The 19,817-nt window shown below is 35.9% G+C and overlaps 1 protein-coding gene across 1 annotated transcript in view; it reads right to left on the bottom strand.

The window, feature by feature from the left end:
* The window catches only part of LOC110257826 (uncharacterized), an 830,584-nt gene that overhangs the window by 106,199 nt on the left and 704,568 nt on the right, over positions 1–19,817 (bottom strand). The window contains exon 2 of the transcript XR_014835821.1: positions 1,856–1,959. The gene's annotated coding sequence lies outside the window, so the exon portion shown is untranslated. The remainder of the gene's footprint in view (positions 1–1,855; positions 1,960–19,817) is intronic.

The following is a 19,817-nucleotide window of genomic DNA, read 5'->3' on the forward strand; positions in this document are numbered from 1 at the left end:
AAATGGCCACCTCCAGAGAAAGGCATGCTGCTGAATATTCCTGAGAGCTTTGCTTTCAATGACCTTCCCTCACAACAAGCCACATTCACTCCTGTTTTCTCAGGATGTCCTCCAAGAACTTTAGCCAGTTTTGACCCAGATTCCTATAGAGACTTTGCTTTGCCCTGGGACCCAGTGCACGTGAAAGTCTGTGTGCACCTTTTAAGAATGGGGTCTCTGTTTCACCTAGTCCCATGGAGCTCCTGCACACAAGCCCCACTGGCCTTCAATGCCAGATGCTCCAGGGGCTCTTTCTCCCAGTGCTGGATTCCCACACATGTGAGTTTGATGTGAGGCTCAGACATTCACGCCTGTAGGTGTTTCTCTGTTAACCAGTTACTTTCCAGTCCTTGGGGCTTCCCATCAGGGAGGTATGGGGTTGCTTATATCATGTAATCACCCCTCCTACCTCTTGATGTGGCCTCCTTTTGTCTTCTGGTGTAGTTTAAGGTTTCTGGTCCATTTGGTTGAAGACTGCTCAGCCTTTAGTTGTGAATTTTGTTGTTTTTAGGAGAGAAGTTGAGCTCCAGTCCTTCTATTCTGCCATCTTAATCCTATTGATTGTTTTCCAATATATTTAATTTTATGAATTTATAAACATTCTGAGATGTGTCCACAGGCTGCTTAAGGATTTCATAGCATAAAAAATGTTAAGAACTCATGAGTCTGTGTGTGTGTGTGTGTGTGTGTGTGTGTGTGTTGGAAGACCTCTGTGAGGACTAAGATGTTGAGTGAAGCTAAGCTGAGTTAAGTCATCAGAAGATTCATCAGCCTGCAACAGGGGGAGTTGGAGAAGATGCTAGGGTATGAGGCAGGAGCCAGCCCCACCATTTCTATCCAAATGAGATCAAGTGAAATTAAACCACAAGGGGAAAAGCTGCCACAAGTGGCTAATATCCTTGGTTGGGGTATATAAAAGCCCTTGGACTATACGGATATGAACCTCATCTAACAAAGCAGCTCATCCTTTTCTTTTAGAGTCCACATCTCAAAATTGTGTCTTAGAAGCCAACTCTCAGGCCTAGATTCAAGGGCAAGTAGTTTATTTAGGATGTGATCTCAGGAGACACAGTAGAGGAGCTGGGGAATGAAGCAAAGAATGGAATCCAGACAGTAAGGTTGTATTATTACTACTGCAGGCAATGGTAGTTAATCTCACTGGGGGATCTTGGGACACAGAGCAGGATAGCCCCTCAGAGATAAACCCACCTGAGGTACAAGGGTGCTGAGAAATTTAGGCATCAGTTTTAGTCAGTCACTGCTCAAAGGCTGTTCTTATAGGAGGCATTTATTTCTTTGCATTTCTGGCCTGATGTTTATTTGGGAGAGGAGAAATGCTGAGGAGTTGAAGTCCAGAGAAAGGCCAAGGGCAAAGAGAGGCAGATGCTAGCAGTTGGCAGGGCACTGAAATGGTGAGGGCTGAGGGGATATGGGTGTGGTGGGAGTGGTGGGGGGAGATCTACCATACTTGATAAATAAGAGTTCAACTAACTCTACCTAATAGATTGTCAGAAGTCAGATTAAGGAGGAATTCAGATTTTGTGCACCTCCCTTCTGGTTTCAGCTTTCTTATCCACTACTGTGGCCCTCCTCTGTGGCAAAGAGAAAGAAGTAGAAAGTCAAAAATTTCTTCTCCAAAATGGTTTTTTATAGTTCCCAGAGTCTGAGCAGTATATCCCTGGCTGAAACCAGAAGTAAACATTGAGGCTATTCCCAAAGACTGCAGTGCTATTTGTCTTCATTACCAGTGGGGGTATAGTGGAGGGGAATTAACTGAAGGTTGAACATAGAAGGTGCTTTCAGAACCACTTCTTACTAGGCAAAGGAGGGAGATTCCTCTGTTCAGCTCAGAGCTCACACTGTTGTCCATCCTCTTGGATGACTCAGGAGAATGGATCTCTTCAAAGGCATTAAAGGGGCCTGTGGAAGGAAAAATGGTTTTAAAAGCATGATGAAATTAAGAGGAAAACAAAACAAAACTCCTGGTGTCTGTGCTCTGAAACATCATCCAACTCCTGAAAGTGCGTCAAGCACAGCCTTTCGCTTGAGAGTGCTTATGGTCCTGGCATTCTTTCCTCCTTGAAAATTGAGAAAGCCATCCCTATACCCAGGTCACTGAATAAGAAAGTTTATTTTGCTACTACTGATATTGATTTTGCCCTGACCACAAAATGCGAGATTTCTTTGAGAATCCACAAAGACTTGAATTTTAGAAGGTGAAAGTTTTTTTTCTTTGAATAATACATCATTATTATTACCCAAACTGCTCTTTTCTGGATAAATGTATGAAGTCTAGAAAACATTTTAAAGCTGTCATCCTAGGGTACTAGTCCTTGCTAAATGGAATATGATAAGGCTCTTGCTGTAGGTGGGCCTCCAAAGTTTTAACGGGGTTAGAAAAGAAGGAATTAACCCTTTATAATCTGAAAATTGGGGTGTGAAGTTGGTTTTTGCCTTTAAAAAATAAAAAACATTATATAAATACATTTTAAAAAATAAAAAATAAAAAAATAAAAAATAAAATAAAAAAGGCAAGTCTTGTTTTCAAAGGCTTTAAATCTAAAACAAGACTTGCCTTTTTTTAAAAGGCAAAAATCGTCCTCAAAACACACTTTTCAGATTATAAAGGGTTAATTAATTCTCTTCTGACCTGATTAAAACTTTGGAGGCCTACCCGCAGCAAAAGGCTTATCATATTCCATTTAGCAAGGACTAGCCCCATAGGATTCCAAACTTATGGTAACCAAAGGGGAAACATTGGCGGAAGGACGAATTAGGAGGTTGGGATTAACATATACACACTACTATATGTAAAATAGACAAGTAACAAGGACCTACTATAGAGCACAGGGAAATATACTCAATATTGTGTAATAACCTATATGGCAAAAGAATCTGAAAAAGAATGGATATAACTGAATGGTATAAATGAATCACTTTGAAACTAACACGACACTGTAAATCAACTACACTTCAGTAAAATAAAATAATAAAAATAAAAGGCAAGTTTTTAAGACTATCCAGAAGTCTTTAGAACATATATGGGCTCAGAAGCAAGGTTTCTTGTGAATGCATGTTTCTAAATGCTTCTATTGACACTTTCCAATCAAGGATCACTAGCGAGAAGAACACATTAACCAGAAGTGGCAGTGAGGATTCACAAATACAAATGGAGAGGTTTTTTTTTTTCTCACTAAGTAATTGAAAATATCTTTATAGTCATCACTGAAACTCTTCTTTTAGTTCTAGAGGTCAGAGTTTACCTGCTATTATTGTCTAGGTATGTACCTAGTATTTTTAGTAGGTTCTTTGGTTTGAAATGATAATAAGAAGACCTGTCATTTTAAAGAAGAAAAGTCACTGATGATTTATTAGGAATTAGGTAGGCTTCATTTATCTGAATGCTGATGCCAAAATGAGGAAAGAATGTAACATATATTTCATCCAAATTGGCCTGTGATAATATTCAACAAAGTATCCACCTGTCTTTATGTCCGTCTAGCTGAGGATTTCACAATTTTTTTATTTTTAAATTTTTGTTGTGGCTTTGATTTAGGTCAGCTTTTAAGGACATGTGCATAAGGATGTGACTCAAGGGAAGTGGTTCAATCTGGCCTTGGAGAAGTCACTGAGAAAAAGGGTCACTTAACTGTAAAATGATGACTTCTCTGAGGTCCTTTCCTCAATTACAGCAAGTGTTCTGTTTATATTATTTACCTTTGTACTTATCTCCTGGTGAATAAGCTAGTCAGAGGGGAAAGGAAGGCTCTGAAAAGGAGGAAGAAAGAAAAATAGAAAGGAAGAATATTTTACCGCTTTCCTCTGGAAGTAGTTTTTTGTTTGTTTGTTTTTAGCTCAATTCTGATTTACAGTAAAAAAGGAGGCAGCTAACCTAGTTCATTATTTATTTTACACCTAAGATGGCTATATGAACACTGTTTCTCAGATTTCCCTCAACAGCTGCAACATTTTCTCTAGGACTTCAGTCTGGAATACAAATGGGAGGTTGAATGGAAGATATATTTGGAACAGGATGACAGCAATTTTACTACAGGACTAGACCTTCAGGAACATGCATCTCCTTTCCCTTATTTTCTCAAAATGTAGAGAGCCGGCATTGAAGACAAATTACCAGTATACTGCATCAGTGTAGTAATGATTCAGCTGACTAGGCCAATATATATTTCTTCTGATAGACTAGGAAGGTACTTTTGGTTTCAGGACTACTGGTTAAATGGTTTTCTTTTTTATTACCTCTAATCCAGAAGGTTCTATGTAACAGCCCTTAAGTTGGTTGCACATAAACTCACATGCCTCTTTAAAGTAGACTCTAACTTATAAGTAAAATTTTGGTGGGTATAAGCCTATAGATTGTTTTGGTCCTTAATGAAGACCAAGTTTTTCAGTATTAAAACTCAACACAGTTAAAAATAGTACCCCATTAAGGTTTTAAACTGTCAGTCTTGATCCTAGTTAATTAAACTTAAATACTTAACTTTAATTGAATTGTTTTTCTTTCAGTATATCATATAAAAATGTTATCATTAACATTCACTCAATCTGAGGTCTTCAGTGTAGCCAGTTGCTAGTGAGCAGCATGTCTGTAGAACCAAAGAGTCTCTGAATTAAGAATACTGTCCATAATCAGTCCTACTAAATTGCAGATAAAATGTCAGCCCATCTCACATGGACTTAGTATTTTCTGGAAAATTCATTAAATTATCTCCAGAAAGAAAGGCAAAAGGGCACATTTCTCTATACTGACGGAAATCAGATTTAAAAGAAGAAAAAAAAGACTCTAAGAGCCAGGGATGGAATGGATGGTATCCCACTTTCTAAATGTCTATACACTGAGGACAGGATTGATAGTCTTATTAGTCTGTTTTTTGTGTACTTAAAACATCCCAAGTCTCTGGTGCTAAAAGATTTATACATCATTTTATATTTATAACTCATTTCTATTCATTATTCTTCAGGGTAGATGCAAGCAGGTTGTTCTGGAACTGGCCCCAGGTTTCAGAGAAGATGACAGCCACTGAGAGATTATGTGATGGGATAGAAGCTTGCATGTGGCAGCAGTATGGTTATAATTAACTGGGTTTTTATTGTCTCAGAATATGTGGTCAGAAGAGAAAGAGAAATTTTAGAGATTCAGAAGATTATGCTCAGATTAGATAAATTCCTCCAAACTTTGGTGGCTAGAACCCTACTCATTATTGCCAGATCCTTAGAAGTCTACACCTCATTAGGAGCCATTAGAAGTCTCCTTGGGTCTATGTATTGTAGCTACTAAATTAGGGCATAGTTAGAGGAGATGGTTGCTGTTTATCAGCCCTGAACCCCCTCTCCATGTCATCACTCCCTGACATCATATATTTAAAGATAGAAAGAAGACACCAATATAACAATATAATAAAGACTTACCTATCAGGAAATGGAATGTAATTGTGATTTTTATACACTTTTAAGAAATAGGAGACAAGTGGGTGCTCTACTACAATGATCATCTTAAAACTTAGTGTGCTGGAAATTGCACAGAAAAGGAAAGTTAACAATCACAATTTCTTCCTGTAAGAATGGCTTTGCTCACATGTTATTGCTTTTGGTAGCAACATCCTATGAAATTGTCTTGCCATTGTTTCTAAAAATACTTTCTTTGAGGATACTGCTCTTTGAGGTTAAAAATTAATTGTGGTAAAATACACATAACTGTATAAAACTTACTATCTGAAGTATTTTTTTGGTGTGACTGGCTTATTTCACTTATAATGTCATCAAGGTTTATTCATGTTATAATACATTTCAGAATTTTCTTCCTTTTTAAGGTTGAGTAATAATCCGCTGTATGTTTATAAAACATTTTGTTTATCCATTCATCAAGAGGTGGATGGTTGGGTTGCTGTTCTACCTTTTGCTACTGTTAATAATACCACTATACATGGGTATACAAAGATCTCTTTGAGACTCTGCTTTCAATTATTTTGGGTATACACTCAGAAGTGAAATTTCTGGACAATATGGTAATTCTATTTTTAATTTTTTGAAAAATTGAACATCTGTTTTCCATAATGGTTGTACCATTTTACATTCCTACCAGTAGTGCACAAAGGTTCCAATTTATCCATGACCTCACCAATGTTTGTTATTTACTGCTTCTTTAGTACTAGCCATCCCAATGGGTGTGAGGTAGTATTTAACTGTGATTTTGATTTGCATTTAACTAATTATCAGTGGTGTTGAACATCTTCTTATGTGCTTGTTGGTTTTCTTTTTTTCTTTTTGTAATCTTCTTTGGAGAAATGTCTATTCTAGCCCTTTGCCTGTTTTTAAATCCAGGCTTTTGTTGTTGTTGAGATATGTGAAATTTTGTGGTAAAAGTTCCCATGGTCAAAGAGTATGGGAAACCCTGTTTTTTTTTTCACCTTCTTAAAGATCTGCAGTGTACCTGCATCATGTTAAAGGCTCTGGGAATTACTACAGTAAATAAAGTTGCTAATTCTGTGTTACACAGTATTTTCCATATATAACTACCGTAGAATCCTTCTACACTGAATGCTTATTCCCATCTTGAGCCGGTAGGTAGCTGCTGAATGCAATTCATGGTAAGCTCTTCTAAGGGTTTAAGAAAATAGTTCATGAAGAAACATTTCTATATGAGAAGGAATAGCTGCTGTAGCAGGCTTCATCACACTGTCTCCCACCCAGATGATCTTTTCTCTTTCATCACTTTGCAGATATTTATTGAGTGCTGACTCAGTATTGGGGCTATGGAAAAAATAAGTTTTAGCCACTTACTTCAAGAATCTCGATGGGGAGGTAAATAATCACTGTAGGTGCTGTGATAATGGCAAGGCCCATTATCTTAGGCTGTTTGGACACAAGTAACAGAAAGAAAATCAAACTAGCTTTAGCGAAAGAGAGGGATATGCTATCAGGATAGAGAGGTGTCTCATGAAACTCAAGGGCAGGAATGCAGCCAGTTTAAGGAAAGACATGGAAAGCAGCCAGGACTTTCTATTTGTCTTTTCTTCTCTCTGAGGATCTGTATAAATCTTCCACTATGCACTTTATATGACTGCCACAAAACTTTTTATTTTACATATTATTATAGTTGTATGCGCTTGCAGAGAATATTTTTTTAAGTACCAAGTTCTGAGTAAAATTTTTTAAAATTACTTTTCTTTCATTTATTCCTTCTTCACATGCTTCCTTTCTTTATTTTGATGGAAGTTTCTAATCTACATCATCTTCCTTCTCCCTGAAGAGCTTCTTTTAATATTTCTTGTAAGGCAAGTCTGCTGATAATGAATTATCTCAATTATTACTTGTATGGAAAAGTATTTTTCTTTCACTTTTGAAGGATAATTTTGCTGGATATAAAATTCTGAGCTGGTGTTTGATTCTTTCAGCCCTTTAAATATTTCATTCTGCTCTCTTCTTGCATAGTTTCTGACAAGATGTATACTATAATTCTTATCCTTGTTCCTCTAGATAAAATTTTCCCCTCTCTGGCTTTTTGCATATTTTCTTTGTTTTTGGATTTCTGCAGTTTGAATATAATATAAATAGGTATGATGTTTTTGATATTCAACTGTTTGATGTTTTCCAAACTTCCTGGATCAGATTGTGGTTATAAAACACACATTAACAAATTTAAAAGAAATGGTATACTCTGAGTTATATTACTCAGACTGCACTGGAATTGAATTAAAAATCATGAAGAAAAAATAGCTGGAAAATCTCCAAATATTACGAAATTAAACAACATACCACAAAGGTCAAAGTCTCAAGGGAAATGAAAACCTATTTAGAACTAAATGAAAATAAAAATATAACATCAAAATTTGTGAGATATGGCAAAAGGAATACGTAGAGGGAAATTTATAGCAGTAAAAGTACATATTGGAAAAGAAGAAAGTGCTAAAACCAATACTCTAAGTAAGCATTTACTTTAGGAAATTGAGAACGCCTAAAGCAAGAAGAAAAAATATAATACAAATTAGACCAGAAATCAATGAAATTAAAATCAGGAAAATAATAGAGATCAATGAAACCAAAGTTTGTTCTTTGAAGAGATATAAAATATTAATAAATCTCTCCAGGCTAACCAAGAAAAAATGAGAAGGCAATAAATTATTAGCATTAGAAATTAAATGGGAAACATTACTAATACCATGGACATTAAAAGTATAATAAAGGATGACAATAAAAATTCAGTGTCTCTCTAAATGCAATAACATAGAGGAAATAAACAAGTTCCTTGAAATCCACAGACTACTAAAATTCACAAGGAGAAATAGATTATCCGAATAGGGATATATATTTTAAAGAAATCGAAATCATAATTAATATCCTCCCTCAAAAAAAAAAAAAAAAAAAGGCCCAGGACCAGATGGTTTCACTTGTGAAATCTATCAAGTATTTAAGGATGAAGGGATACCAATTCTCCATAACCTCTTCCAGAAAATAGATGCAAAAGAAACACTTTCTAACTCATTCTATGAGGCCAGCATTACTCTAATATAAAAACCAGATAAACACATTATGAGAAACGAAAACTACAGATCATTATCTCTTATGAAAGTAGATACAAAATTCCTTAACACAATACTGCACACTGTATAAAAGAATTTTAACACTATGACTAAATGAAATTTATTCTTGCTTTGTAAATGTAATATATTTTAAAAAATCAATTCAATAATACACATCCAGAAGCTAAATAAGAAAAATCATATTATTATATAAATTGATACAGAAAAAATTGTATAAAATCCAATAACCATTCACAATAAAAATTCTCATCAAACTATAAATAGAAGGGAACTTCCTAAACTTGATAATAACAGCTACAAAATATCTACAGCTGATATTATACCTAATGGTGATAAACTGGACAATTCTACCTCTAAGACTGGGAACAAAGCAAGGATGTCCTATCTCATTTATCCTATTCAATATTATAGTGGAAGTTCTAATCAGTGCAAAAAGACAAGAAAATCAAGTAAATATTATATCTACTGGGAAGAAAATATAAAACTACCTTTGTTTGCAAATGACATAATTACCTGTGCAGAAAATTTCAAAGAATAAAAAATAAAAAAAACTCCTGGATCTACCTGCTGAACAGCATTGAGAACTATGTCTAGATACTCATGTTGCAACAGAACAAAGGGTGGGGGAAAAATGTAATTGTAATGTATACATGTAAGGATAACCTGACCCCCTTGCTGTACAGTGGGAAAAAAAAAAAAACTCCTGGATCTAAAAGTAAGTATACATCAAGGTTGTATGATGCAAGTTTAATATACAAAAGTCAATTGCTTTCCTACATGTGGGAAATCAACAATTAGAATTTGAAAATTTAAAAAATACCATTTACAATAGCACTAGGAAAAATGGAATAACTAGGGTTAAGTCTGAAAAAAGTTAAGTTGTATATGCCAAAACTACAAAAATCTAATGAAAGAAACAAAAAATGATCTAAATGGAGAGATATTCTATGTTCGTGGATTGGAAGACTTAGCATTATTAAAATGTCACTTCTGGAGTTCCCATCATGGTGCAGCAGAAATGAATCTGACTAGGAATCATGAGGTTGCGGGTTCCATCCCTGGCCTTGCTCAGTGGGTTGTTGTGAGCTGTGGTGTAGACTGCAAACACGACTCTGATCCTGCATTGCTATGGCTGTGGTGTAGGCTGGCAGATGTAGCTCCAATTTGACCCCTACCTGGGAAACTCCACATGCCATGGGTGCGGCCCTAAAAAGCAAACAATAAAAACAATAAACCAAAATCAAGCAAACAAAAAAGATGTCACTTCTTCTCAAATTGACCTATAGAGTCAATACAATCCCTATCAAAATCCCAAAAAGCCATTTTGTAATTAACAATTTGATTCGAAAGTTTATATAGAAATACAAAACCTAGAACAGTCAGTACAATAGTGAAGAACAAGAACAATGTGGAGGATTCACACTACCCAACTTTCAAGACTTACTATAAAGCTGTAGTAATCAAGAGAGCATAGCACTTGCAAAATAATAAATAGATAAATGGAACAGAATAGAGACCCCAGAATTACCCATACAAATACAGTTCACTGATCTTTGGCAAAAGATTAGAGACAATTCAATGAAGAAAGGATGGTCTTTTAAGCAAATGGTGATGAGATAAATGGGATAATAGGGTATCCATGTGTATAATAATAATATCGTCATTTAGCTATGGGCCCAACAGCTTTCACAAAATTAAATCAAAGTGGTTCATAGACTTGAAAATAAAAGTGAGTTCCTGTTGTATCCAGCAGTAACAAACCCACCTACTATCCATGAGGATGTGGGTTCGATCCCTGGCCTTACTCAGTGGGTTAAGGATCCAGCATTGCCATGAGCTGTGGTGTAGGTGGCAGATGTGGCACAGATCCTGCACTGCTGTGGTTGTGGTGTAGGCCAGCAGCTACAGCTCTGATTCGACCCCTAGCCTGGGAACTTCCATGTGCCATGGGTGAGACCCTAAAAAGACACAAACACACAAAAAAAGTGGATCATAGACTTGAATATAGAATAGACAACTATAAAACCTCTAGAAGGGAATATAGGAAAAAAAATCTAGGTGATCTTTGGTTTGGTGATATATTTTCAGATACAACATAAAAGAGAAAAAATTGGTAAGTTGGACTTAAATTAAAAACTTCTGCTGTACTAAAGATCCAAAGAGAGAGATGGACAAAGAAGATATACAGTTGGTAAATAAGCACATGAAATTATCACTTATCATTAGGGAACTGCAAATTAAAACAAAAATGTGATACCACTATATACTTATTAGAATGGCTAGATGTGGAAATTCTGGTGATCTAATGTATAGCATGGTTAAATTATTTAATACTGCATTGTATATTTGAAAGTTACTAAGGGAGTAGATCTAACTAACTAACTTCATTGTGGCAATCAGTTCACAATATAAATGTAGTCTATCAGATCATCACGATGTACACCTTAAATTTACACAATGTTATATGTTAAATATATCTCAATAAAGCTATAAAAATGGCTAGAATAAAAAAATGACAACACTAACAGTTGGTGAGGATGTGAAGTAACAGAAAGTCTCGGTCATTGCTGAATAATGTTATAGCCACTTGTGAAAACAGTGTCTTACAAAGGTAAGCATAATCTTGATTCAGCCATCATATTCATAGGTATTTACGAAATTAATTTGAAAACTTATGTCTGCAGAAAAATAGGCATGTGAAGGTTTAAAGTAGCTTTATTCATACTTGCCAAAAACTGGAAATAATCAGGAAGTTTTTCAATAAGTCAATGGATAAACAAACCTTGATACATCCATGTAATAAAATATTATCCAATGATAAAAAAATATGAGCTGTGAAACCATGAAAAGACAGAGGTGAATATTAAATGCATACTGGAAACTAAAAAGGAGCCAAGCTTATTCTAATCTTATATAATTCCTAATTGTATCACCTTTTGAAAAAGCAAAACTATAGAGATATTAAACTTTCTGAATGGTCTCTAAAGTTGAATAGATAAAACATAGGGAATTTTTTGTGAAACTATTCTGTATGATACTATAATAGTGGACATGGACACATGAATTTGTCAAATGAAATGAAATTTGCAGCACACATACACAGTGAACCTTAATGTATCCAAATTAAAAACAAAATCATTTAGGAGGTCAAGGAATCCCAGGGGCGATGTATAATATGACAAGATAATCTAACCACATCACAAATGTGTGAAACAACTTCACTAAAAGTGCATGGGAGGGACAGTAGTGACCTGAGTAATTTTGGAAATGAGTAGAAAGAAACTGTACATAACCACTCCATTTTACTATGGAAGTATAGGTTAAGAATTCTGGTACCACTACACATTGATACTGGAATTGAAAAATGAAGTAAATAGCAGATGGTGGAAGCCAGGTTTCTCAATGTTAGAGTCGGAGTTTATAGTTAAACAAGGGGAGGAGGTTAGAATGATTTTGCTGGTAATTGATTAGAGCTCAGGACATCAGTATGAACTTATGTTCAGGTTAATATAGAGACAGATGGTTACACATCAAAAAATTATAGATATGTGTATATGCCCAGAATAGGAATACACATATATTCCCTTACTCTACCAGTTGAGAGGACATAGGAGCAATGATACCTCAGTAGCAATAAGCACACCTAGCACCCAGGTATTGGTTTCTAATACCATGCTCTAATAAAAGGAACCAGGCCTCCTTAGAGAAATGGCTATTTCAGCATTTGGGCAGGCAAAACAGAAGACGAGGCTGGATCATCTTACAGTGCCAAAAACTAAGCAAGTACTCAACAAAGAAAAAAAAGAAATCCAAAAAGATTTGTATATTTGGATATGTCAAAGGAACATAGGAGCCAGAGAGTCCTTTTCAAAAAGACATTTTATATATATATAAATGGAGGAGAAACTAAGTGGAGGAGAAAAGACAATTCTCCCATGAAGAATTCCGAATAATTTATGCAGATATTCTGTGCTCAATTAATGTAGCATCACTCCCCACTCCTTAAGTGTGGAGTGTGCATGGTGACTCCCTTCCAAACATCATAGTACAGAAAATACAAAAGAGGGAAAGAAGAGTAACTTTATTTATTTATTTGGCCACACACATGCCTGTGGCACATGAAAGTTCCAGGGCCAGGAATCAAACCAACAACACAGCAGTGATGCTAGATCCTTAACCTACTGAGGCACTAGGGAACTCCAAGAAAACTAACTTTAGAGTGGAGACAAACACTACCTCAGTTAAATGATCAAGGTCAGCATCAACAGCAATGTCATACTGATAGTATACTGTAGTCATGATACTGTGTGATGAAAATACCGCTTTACTTCTGTGATCTTCCTTCCAAAAACCTGTAACACCAGACTAATCTTTTTTTTTTTTTTTTTTTTTTTTGTCTTTTTAGGGCTGTACCCACGGTATATGGAGGTTCCCAGGCTAGGGGTCTATGTTCCTAGACAGATTCATTCCCGCTGTGCCACAACGGGAACTCCAACACCAGACTAATCTTAAGAAAACATCAGAGAGATTTCAAATGAGGAACAGTAGTTCTCAAAATTCTCAAGGTCACCAAAAACAAGAGCATCTAAGGAACAACTTAGAGAAGCCCAAGGAGATATAATGACTAAATGTAACATGGTCTCCTGGATGGGGTCCTGGAATAGAAAAAGGACATTAGGGACAAGTTAAAGGAATCTGAGTGAAGTTTGGACATTAATAATAGTGTGTCAATACTGGTTCATTAATTGTAAGAAAGGTACAAATGTAATATATTCATAATGGGGGAAATGGGGGTTTAGTGTATATGGGAACTCTATACTCTCTTTATAATTTTTCTGTACATCTAAAATTGTTCTAAAATACAAAGTTAAAAAAACCTTTCCTGACCCTACTTTAAGTGAAAGAAAAAAGGAAGCAATTGGTTTGTGCACTATTTTATGGGAGGATAAAAAAAAAAAAAGTGAACTTGTTAAAGGAAGATAAGATGATTTGAGATTATCTCCAACTATTGAAGAGTCAGGTTTAAACCCTGATTCCCCTCCATGCAAAATTAACTATCTTTCGGCGTGGGAAGATAGCATATTGCTCAGCATAGGAAATTGGAAAGAAATATACAAAATATTGTGATATTCAATGCAAAACAGTTACTTGCAAATATGTGACAGGGATTCATTACATAAATCCTTTACTTTTAAAACTGCAATTTAATTTCCCAATTTTATTATATTTAAAGGAGAGAAGTATTTGTTTATAGAAATGGATTCTTATCAATAAATGGAATTAAATGTGAATAAGGGACCCTTCTGATACCAGGCAAAAATTGGGAAAAATTTATTGCATAAGGTAAATGCAATGGAAAATTCATTACTTTTTTTGAAGTAACCCCACAGAGTTAATTCCTTCACGGTCCTGAAGGCTTTTGCTTTGAAATTCATTTTATTGACCTAAAGCTTAAACTGCAGGGTGACGCAGAGATAATTGACAGGAGGGAAAGAACATCACGCTAGCATTGTCACGTATGTCCTCACTCATTCCCTTGTTAAAAGATGCATTATGTAAATGTATCCACCACAGAATTTTGCTAGCATTTTTAAAATATTTTTAGTCTCTGGTAAAGTATCACCCATGTTTGTCAAAGAGAACGGGTAAAATCCATCCTTTCAAATGGTTCAGTGATTATGTCCCTACACTTTAATTTCTGCCTGAAATTCAAGCCCTCATAAAAGGTTTTAAAACCTAGAGGTAGTTTTACTTTGTACCTGGCTCATGTATATAATGTGGGTTTAGAAAAAATAAAGAATATTTAGAAGCAGGAAATAGATGTAATTAGACTCTGAGACACGTTTCTTTAGAGAAGTGCTTTTCCAAAGTTACCTTGCAGCTGCAATCTCCATCACACCAGCCAAATAAATAATCAATTATCCATCCAGTTATGTATATGTCAATCAAAACATAAAAAACACAGAGAGGGACAGGTGAAGAGTTGAAAGTAGCAACAGCATGTTAGACTATTCATTAATCAGAATCCAGATTACTCTTCAATTAAACACTGTGGAAATTACAGGTGAAGGAGTGGTCATCTACCTCTGATGGAGTGGTTAAAGTATTTCTCAATGAAACAGATTATTCTTGTGAATGGTTCTTACAGAGCATGTAAGAAAGCATCTATGCTGGAAGGAATAAAAAGTATGGTGGGCTTTTATGAAAAATAGATGCAAATGATGAATAAATTAAAAATGACTTCAGTTTACCTTTGAGCTGATGTTATCCATACTTTAATATCAGCCTTTACTAATGGGATCCCCTGAGAATTGATTCTCTGTTTTAAGGCCATAGAGAGAACCCAATTAATACAGAGGACACATAAAAACTAATTTGAAAAAATGCGCTATGTCCTTGGGTTTTGGAGATTTAAAAAACTAGCTTTTGGTTCTTTATTTGTAGTGTTTTCCTAGCATTAAAGGAAAAATAGAATCTTGTTTTATAGTCTTAAAACTCTCTCATATTTGTTCTTTTTAATATTGATATATTCAAAGAGAAAGTAATTTGAACAAAATAAATTATGGACATGATCTCAATTGACTTTTACCTTGTGTTTCCCAGAACCCAGAGCTATTCTGCAAGCCTGTTTTCTTTTAAATCTGCGCATGTACCACATAAAACAGCTCATTATAAATGAATCAGAACTGGATCATTCCAGGATATACACATTTTGGAGAAGGACTTAAAAATTAAAATCCTGGATAAAACTTTGGTCAGTTTCATTTATATTTAAAGTGTAATTTGAAATGCTTTCTTACAGCAAAAGAGTAATTAAAGCTCTTTATTTTTATTTTTTTGTCTTTTTGCTCTTTATTTTTAAAAAGGGAGGGGGGATTGACTCAATGTAGGTACATGTTCAGAGTCAAAACTTAGTCATGCAAGGAGATGAGGGCTTATTAACCAGAGGTAATCAATACAGGCATTAGGTCAAATAGCTGTGGAGTCAAGAGATTGTGCCTTTCTTGAGCACGCTTCTTCCCTCATCAAGCAGCTCATTAGTATGCAGCTGAAAATACCAGCACAGAGCATGCCAAAGCAGACAAAGAAACAACTCAAGGGAGATTTAAACCCCATGACTATACATATTCCCATAAAGTTTAAAGAACATAACTACTCACAGCAGGACAAAACCTCACAGCTTTTTCTCAGTGAAACAATCCACATGACCCCTGTAGCTAGAATGATGAGAAAATGAATTTGAAAATATGTGCAGAACAGTGCTGATATCTTTGGTCAAGAAATGAGAGCGGGAATCCCTTTCATCTTCCCAGATCTATAGCTTGTTCCTGATACAAAGCAGCCTAGTGAGGTTGTGAACTGGAACATCAGACTGGAGAGGCTTGGGTTGTAGGCTTATATCCACATTTCTTAACCACGACTATTTCTCTGTATTGAAAGTAAAGCAGAAGATGGTGGCCATTATCAGAATATTGAAATTTACAGAAGCAATCTTGCTTTATGTGGATATCTTGAGAAAACGTATCATTTTTTTCTTCTTACCATTAACAGTTATCAAGTATTGTGTGCTAATATGCACCAGGCTGTGCACTATGGGCTTTAGGTACATTATTCATCAAATCCTTACAAAAATATAAGAGGAAGACATTATGATAGACATGTTACAGATGAGGAAGCAGAGGCTTACAGGGGTTAACATTCTTTGTCACATATTTTACAGTCAGAAGGGACAGAATCTTACCAAATCCCAGGGGTGTGTGTGCATGAGTGCACATGCAAACGCCCTTACATCCAACATTCTTCATTTTACAGACTTACTCCCCTGCCTCAATTCTTCACATTTTGCCAACTATATGCACACTGCGCAATAGTGGAACATGTGTTTGTTATAACTTGCTCAAATTAAAGCGTCCAGGTCTGAAAAATTAAATTACTGTAGCTTGATGGTGATAGAAACATAATTGATATATGGAAATACTTATTGAAATGATTGGAAATAACCTCTGTAAAGTCAATTAATTGATTTTTGTGACATCATGACCTCACTTTTTTTTTGGCTGCATTCACGAAACACAGAAGTTCCTAGGCCAGGGATCGAATTTGAGAGGGTGAGAGGCAGCTGAGACCTGCACGGCAGCTGTGGCAATGCAGGATCCTTAGCCCACTGTGCCACAGCAGGAACTCAGCCATGATCTCATTTTTGAAGATCATTTTGCATTAATCTTTCACGCACTGACTGCAAGCAGAATGTAGCTTACATTGCTTCGCCTAAAAAAACGAGCCCAACTCTGACTTGTTTTCTCCTATTTCATTTCCTCAGAATAACTCTAGATTTATTTATTTCCCTGGATTATAAAGAGAAAAGGACAAGGCATTTTTCTTGGAGGCCAAGACAATTACATTTTGAATAAGTGAATAATACAAATATGAATCAGTAAGGGCTAAGGGCTTTATTGGAGCAATAAGCAAATAATTCCCAATTCAACACGACAAAACACTTGGCTTTAGTCATCCAAGTTCGTGACTAGGTTATTTTAATCAAATTCACTACATAATGACTTGCTTGTCCTCTATTTTGCTGGCAGCATTATTAGAACAGCTATCAATAGAAATCTTGGGAAAGTTACAAAATTAGCACTGAGATATTAGAGGTTCATGTGGAGAACCTCATTTATTCATTATACAAATGTAACTGAGTGCTTTCTGTGTAGAGACACTGTTTTAGGTGTTGAGGATATACTAGTAAACAAAACAGAATAATCCACATCCTCATGGAGCTTGCATTCTGATGAGGTAATGCATATACATAAAATACTGTATAATATTAATGCTGTGTAAAAAATAAGGCAAACAGAGAGAAAGACAAGGAATATTGAAAGTAAGGGAGTAACTTAGATATAGTAATTTTAGACAGAGTAGTCTGGTTAAAACATGTTGGCAAATTCTTTGACACATTTTCCATGGAGAGAGGAACCATATATACGATCCCCTTGAATATGGGCTAGTCTCTATGACTTGCTTGTAACCAAAAGAGTTCAATGAAATTGAAGTTGCATGATTTTTGAGGTGAGGCCATAAAAAAGCAATGTGCAAAACATTCTCTGACATCAACATCATGAATATTTTCTCAGGTCATTCTCCCAAAGCAACAGAAATAAGAGCAAAAATAAACCAATGAGACCTAATCAAACTGAGAAGCTTTTGCACAGCAAAGGAAACCCAAAAGAAAACAAAAAGACAACTTACAGAATGGGAGGAAATAGTTTCAAATGATGCAATGGACAAGGGCTTCATCTCTAGAATATACAAGCAACTTATACAACTCAACAGCAAAAAAACCAACCAATCAATGGAAAAATGGGCAAAAGACCTGAATAGACATTTCTCCAAGGAAGCTATACAGATGGCCAACAAGCACATGAAAAAATGCTCAACATCCCTGATTATTAGAGAAATGCAAATCAAAACTACCATGAGATACCACCTCACCCCAGTCAGAATGGCCATTACTAATAAGTCCACAAATAACAAGTGCTGGAGGGGCTGTGGAGAAAAGGGAACCCTCCTGCACTCTTGGTGGGAATGTAAGCTGGTACAACCACTATGGAGAATAGTATGGAGGTACCTTAGAAATCTACACACAGAACTACCATATGACCCAGAAATCCCACTCTTGGGCATATATCAGGACAAAACTTTCCTTGAAAAAGACACATGCACCCGCATGTTCATTGCAGCACTATTCACAGTAGCCAAGACATGGAAACAACCCAAAAGTCCACTGATAGATGATTGGATTAGGAAGATGCGGTGTATATATACACAATGGAATACTACTCAGCCATAAAAAAAGAATGACATAATACCATTTGAAGCAACATGGATGGAACTAGACACTCTCATACTGAGTGAAATAAATCAGAAAGAGAAAGACAAATACCATATGATATCGCTTATAACTAGAATCTAATATACAGCACAAAAGAACATTTCCACAGAAAAGAAAATCATGGACTTGGAGAATAGACTTGTGGCTGCCTGGGGGGAGGGGGAGGGAGTGGGAGGGATTGGGAGCTTGGGGTTAACGGATGCAAACTATTGCTCTTGGAATGGATTTACAATGAGATCTTGCTGTGTAGCACTGAGAACTATGTCTAGATACTTACATTGCAACAGAACAATGGGAGAAAAAAGTATGTTTACATGTATATGTAACTTGGTCCCCTTGCTGTACAGTGGGAAAAAAATAAAAAAATTTAAAAAAAGCAATGTGGCTTACAGTAGAGGCACAAGTGTTTTCCCAAATGTACCCTAGGAGGTGCAGGAGCCTACCCCACCTTTGAGAACCACCTGTCAAGTACTTTGATTAGCTTAAGTACACTGTAGGTGATTTCTTCTTGACTTAAGTAAGGATGGTTGGTTTTTATCCACTTAGAGAAAGTATGATAAACATGTTCCTATACATTTTTATGTACCTTGCAATCCTAGTAGAGGAGGATAAGGAAAACTTTAAAGCTGGATGTTAGTTCTTGGGGGAAACTTGTGCTCTATATTCTCTTAATTATACTTTGTTACATATTCAGTGCTTTCTCTACCTGCCCAGTGGTCTTCTCCAATCCCATGGAGTTCAGTCTATGCTCCAGATATAGATGTGCATCTTGAAAGATGCCAAGTCCCAAGGGCACTTTCTTCTTCCTCTTACAACCAGGAAAACAGAAGTTGTTCTATGTATTTCAAGTTTGAAAGGTTTTAATACAGGAAATGAAAAACGTATATAAACTTGGGAAGATCTGAGGGAGCATAATTCAGGGAAGTGGCCAGCTAAAATCTTGGTATGAAGCACCCATATAGGTGGTTCTTCAGAACTAACTTGGAAACTTCTACAAATCAAAGCATCCCTGGAAGATGCCAACAACCACCTTAATCTGCATCAGTGAGGTGAGGAGTCCTCAAATGATCTCCCTTAGAAACTCTATAAACTTTATGTTTGTTCACACAGCTCCCAAATTTCCTCAATTTCCCCCCCTTTTTTTGAAGACTCAACCCTGGAACCCAGTACAAAGAGGGCATTCTAGAAAATGCAGTTTCTATTTTCTCTTATGCAATGTACTAGGAGAAGTTAGAAGGGGGTGATGATGGACAAGTTAACAACAGAAAATCCAGCCCACTTACTTTATAGAGTCTTTGTGGTGATTAAATGAAATGGTGCATATAAAGTGATGG

This window comes from Sus scrofa, chromosome X (genome assembly GCF_054392235.1).
Source record: "Sus scrofa isolate SSC_HxYL_T2T_F1_AM1 chromosome X, Sscrofa_HxYL_maternal_Yorkshire_Landrace_v2.0, whole genome shotgun sequence".
Lineage (NCBI taxonomy): Eukaryota > Metazoa > Chordata > Mammalia > Artiodactyla > Suidae > Sus > Sus scrofa.